Source organism: Lactuca virosa, chromosome 3 (assembly GCF_052849685.1).
Source record: "Lactuca virosa cultivar CGN04683 chromosome 3, Lactuca_virosa_CGN04683_v6, whole genome shotgun sequence".
In the NCBI taxonomy this organism is placed as follows: domain Eukaryota; kingdom Viridiplantae; phylum Streptophyta; class Magnoliopsida; order Asterales; family Asteraceae; genus Lactuca; species Lactuca virosa.
The window spans coordinates 305,581,880-305,587,571 of NC_136428.1; positions in this window are offsets into that span (position 1 = coordinate 305,581,880).

Sequence of the window (5,692 nt, forward strand, 5' to 3'; positions counted from 1 at the left end):
TCGTATGCTGCCAAGGCTATAGCAATTCCTTGTGCAAGCATGTTTTGCATCATGGTGGGGTCCATTTGGAATGTTGGGTTCACATTCGTTAAGTTAAGATTTTCTTCACATTTTGGAGTTTCTAACGAGGTTTGAGTTACTTGTGGGGATTTCCTCTGATTGCCTCGGGGAGTTGGCGGTGGACGAACTCGTGGTTCCTTTCATGGAGCCATCGTCCTAATATGTTCAAAACGGACACGTTAAGTTGCGTTATCATTATGAAGTCCTAAAAAAGTATTTATGAGTTTCATTTTATGATAGTGTATTAGTATAACTTGTTCATAAAATCCTACATATTTCTAAACGATAGGGTGATCGATTCGGAAATCCTCAAGATTTCCAAATGATAGGGAGAAGGTGATTAGTTTAGAAATCCTCTAGATTTCCAAATGATAAGGAGAATGTGTTTGGTTCAGAACTCTCAACCGTTGTAGTCTGTCAAACTCCTTGCTCAAGGTTGGTAGTGCACCAGCCCGACCATAAACAACAAAGGTGCGCATTCCAAATTTATTTATGGTATGACTTATGTATGGTACTAACCTTTAATTGAGGCGTTTGACCTAAAGGGTTGAGTTGGTAGTTTTAGTTGAAGGGATGTTTAGAATTTTATTAAGTGTTCTCATCGCGGGTCAGAGTATATATAAACTCTTATATATTATGGTTGGTGGGGTTTGTAGTATTATTAAATTTTGTTTTATACTTCCCGAATACCGAGCACAGACGATGGTCAGACATGAAGCACCGGAGGGCAGGACCATTTTGGCAATTAAGCTATTCTGAAATCCAACAACCCTATGCGACACTTCAAACCAGATTCCCTGTACTGTAAGTAGTCGATAAGTAGTGTTATTATTAATAATACTTTTATTAGAAGCTAGTTTGCTATAGTTGTATTCCTCTTTAGAGGATACGAGTTCTCTATAGCCAATTTAGCTCTGATACCATTCTGTCACACCCCCGACCGAGGCGGAACATGTCGGGAGTGCGAATAAGTTCATGGATCACAGATAAACTGAATATATAGCACAAGTACAACGATAAACAAAACATCATTTGTATTCCATCATCAAGTTTGAATATAGGGTTCTTACAGATAATAATAGTAAAGTAGTCGCCTTGAACAAGTAAGTAGATAACAAAAACTAGATAGCTAGGTCATCTATAATCCATGACCAATCTTCTGTCTGAATGCTTGTCTAATGATCTCCTGAGAATACATGTAAGCTTGAGGGTTAACACAAAGGTTGGTGTGTGTCACAGGTTTTTCTAAAATAGTGATACTTTTAATATGATTTAAAAAGTATTGCCTTTGTTGTAAGTAAAACAGTGTTTGGAAATGTTTGATAAAGACAGAAATCTAAATTGTGGTTTCTAGATAATGAAATATAGTTAAAGTTTATAGTGACAAAGTTGTACGGATAAACATATATACAGATATACAGATAAATTTATCTGCCAAGGTTGTACTTAGCAACCGCAGATACGGATAAACGGATGGAAGACAAATATATTTGATAAGCGTAAGCGTAAAAGTTTACGATACTTGTTTAAACAGTTGATAAAACTTAGGGTAGTGTACACAAGCACATGTATGAGTCTAAGATACAAGTTCTATAACTTGTATAAATATATAAACCTATATATTTTTCTGTATGTATGAGGTATATTGAAACTACCAAGTTGATAACCATCTATATAGTCATAACATAATTGTTGTCGGAATGTATATGTTATTTTTATTAGTTGTATTATTTTAACAATATAACATATGTAAATATTGATGTTTAAAACGATTTTGTTTACTTATAACATATAAGTATTTAAACAAATATTTCACAAGATAGAAATGTGTTTACCCAAAATAATGATAATTCATGTGCATTTCGTATGATAAATATTACTTAGTACACGTACTACCATTTACAGACGAGGGCCAGACATGAAACACCGAAGAGCAGGAACATTTTAGCAATTAAGCCGTTCTGAAATCCAACAACCCTATGCGGCCCTCCAAACCAGATTCCCCATACCGTAGGCAGTAGAGTAGTAAATAATACTTTTGTATGATTTATATTGCTTAAAAATTATAATATTGTTTACATAAACAAAGCATTTAGGCACATATAATTATATAATATGGTACAAGTAGTACATGTATCCCCCCCCCCCCCCCGAAATATGTAAAAGTGGGGCAATAACACTCACCTTAAAGTGTTGTCGATTGGTTTCAGGAATGGATGCGAGAAGGTCGGGATGTATTGTCGTGAACGCGGTATTCCGAGATAACTTAGTTTCTTAAGGAAATAATATCATAAATTAATAAGTGTAACTGATTGGGTAATTTTGACTAAGTGTATTGACAAGTTTTATTATTTGAAAATTAATTTAAATAAATTTTATCTAAACAAATTTAATTTATTATTTTCCAAATTTTTAGAAATTCCAAATTTATTTAATTCAAATACAATTTATAATTTTTAAATAATCTAATATTTATAAAATTTATCAATATCATTTAAATTAACTTTATTAAATTTTATATTGGAGTTTTGGATTTAATTGAAAAGATTTTCCACCACATGGTAGGTTTTGTTCATTTTAATATGAAGTTTAGATGCCTAGGACTAGTTTTGTAAGAGTTTTTGAAATTGCATTAAAACAATTAATTTGGAAACGGATGTTTGTCTTCTCTCTTCAAAAGCAGTTACGTAACAGGAGGCAACATGCCTCCTATTCTTCGTCGAGGCCCCTTACGTGATAAAAAAAAAAGCAATCGATTATGTGGCTCTCGTTAATGCATGAAGGAACCAATAATCGAGCAAGGAGGTGGAGTGTACTTACGAGGGAAGAACAACAGCACATGTGGTGATCGGCGGTGGTTTTGAGACTACGATAGGGAGGTGACAGAGGTGGCAGGAGGCCACTCCAGTGGTCTTCTGTCGCCTTCTTCTCGCTTATATCGATGGGTTTCGATGCAGGGGGGTAGGGGCCTTTAGGTATTGAAATCAGTAGCAACCCATGCTTGGAGAGGGTATTTCATGGTGGTGGTAGTGAGGGTTTTGATGGTGGCAGGGGGTGGCCGGTGGTGGCTGCCTTAGTTTTCTTCCTTCTTTTTGAACTGATAACGATAGGGGGAGGGGGCTGAGGGGTTTTAAAGATCAGAAGGGGTTATAAAGAGGTGCTTTGGGTGGTAGAGTGGTGGTTTAGGGTGGTGGTGTTAGGTGGTTTTGTTGTAAACCAAGAATGAAATATGGAGGATTTAGAGAGGGGTTTGTGAGAGGTTTTTGAGAAAGAGAAGATGGCTGGAGGTTTGTGTGTTGAATGGAGTCATCCAAGCTTCCTTTTTATAGCTAAAAGACACACATACACAAACCAAATGATGCCATGCCTCCAACCATACAATGTACCCTCTTGGAGAGACTTGTACACAAAGGGAAAGGTGGTGAGGAGGGATTTTTTTGGCTCTACCAAGTCATGTGGGTCCCTCATGGGGTTATACCCCCATTAAATGCCCAAAAACGCTCCAAACCGGGTGCATTAGGATCCGAAAGTCGAGAAATTTTTTTTGAGAGTACCGTTAGATAGAGTTTAATTCAAGGTTTCTGGAACATCAAACAGATTAATTTTTAGAGTTACGGATCTCCAGGAATTTTCTTTCGAAGTTTTGCGTTTAAATAGCCGCAAAGTCCGTTTTTCATGACTTTTGTAAATATTTTTGTTAAAAATATTTGTGACAACCGTCAAATTCAAATCAAGGTCAAAGTCAAAGGCCAAAGTCAAAGTCAAAGTCAAAGTCAAAAGTTAAAGTCAAAGTCAAAGTCAACAAGTCAAACCGGTCAAACTTAACTAGTACTTGTATGTTAAAACTTATTCTATGTAAACAATGTGCATTTGTATGTCAAGAATTCAAGTGTCTCGGAGAATCTATGTGTTATCAATGTGAAAACCCTAAGAAGGGAATTAAACGCATCAAAACACGACTATGAACCCTTTTGGGGACTTATAATAATCATAAACGAAGCATAACGGGGTTCACGAACCTTGCATTACGAGATTATACACTAATAGTGGCTAAAATTAAATCTCTCCCAAATCTCTCTCAAAATCTCTCTCAACTTTTTATAGTCATCCGGGTCATCCCGACCCTTAACTTGGCCAAAAACCGTTTGAATCAGCGAGTTATATTGGAAAACAGCTAAATAGGGCCGAAACCTTCTTAGGAACCGAACCCTCTTAGAGGCGAACCTCTAAGAGCCAAAACCTGCTAAGACCGAAGGTCCCCTTCAGGACCGAACTGCATGGAGCCGAAGGTCCCTTCAGGACCGAACTTAGTCCCTCGGACCGAACCTCTTGCGAACCGAAGCCAGTTAGAGCCGAAACCTCCATACACCCGAAATAGACCGAGCCCTCGGTCCATTTCGGTTCCCTACCACCTTCGGGCCCGAGACCTATCTTCGGTTCCTCCTTCTCCCACTCTCGGTTCTCACCTCCTAAGGACCGAACCTCGCAGGTTCGCTCCTTAAGCCCGGTTTTCGACTGCTTTCGCTTCTTAAGCCCGTTTTTGACGTTTTTGACGGGATTTTTCCACCAAATTCATAATTTTATCATTTTAAACTCCCTAAACTTGTATTTTATTCATTTCTCAAGGATGTATTAATTATAAATCATTATTTTAGATTAAGGAGAGTATTCTACACCACAAGTAGGTCAAGTGTGCCCACTTGTCTCCATGTCTCATCTTCTCATTGGCCCAATCTTATCCACATCACACAAACCAAGGTAAACATCATTTCAAATTGTAAATTGCTCCAGCAACCTTCACTATATAAAGAAATCCCTGGAGGATTTCTTGGTTCACTTTGATCACTCTCAAACACTTATACACTTCTTAACCCCTCAAGAAAGCCTCTTTTTCCTCTCTACTTCCAGCCACTTTTTGGAAGTGTTCTTGAGCTACTACTTCACTTTTTGGTAAGTATTCCATCTAAACTCAAGTGTTATTCCATATTTTCATAACACTCTTGGATCATCGAGACACATCTTAACACCAAAAATCGTTCTTAGGACCATCCAACACTTCACGTGTTCATCAAGTGTTCTTGACTTGATACTCCTCGTCTTCGACCTTCCACTCTTCAAGAAATCACTCAAGGTGAGTTCATACCCGTACATTTTCAAGTTTTCTTTAGTTTTCAGGGGGGGATACAAGTTAAAACACCAAAACATATTTGAAACTTAACTTGACAGCTTACAACAGAAAAGTTGTGACCTGTTCCCGAACTGTTTTACCCAACTTAAACTTAATATTTTTCAAAACTGTTTAATATGAAAATAGTTCAGGTTTATACCTTTAAAATGACTACTTGCACATCTCCATACGATTGTTCCACAATTTATGGTGATTTTTACAAAACTGCCTATCACTGCAGCAACAAAGTCGGACCAGGTTGTGAAAATGAACATTTTCACACTGGTTTGAGACCACCAAAAATTATAGGAAAATTTATGAATATAGTAGACTCTTTTTCTAAACTCTCCGAGTTTACGGATTCAGTTTTTGACTTACGATGATTTTTCTATAAATAATCTAAAACAGTGACAGTTAAGGGTAAAACTGTCAAACACAAGTTTAAGAGTTATTCACACCTTGTAA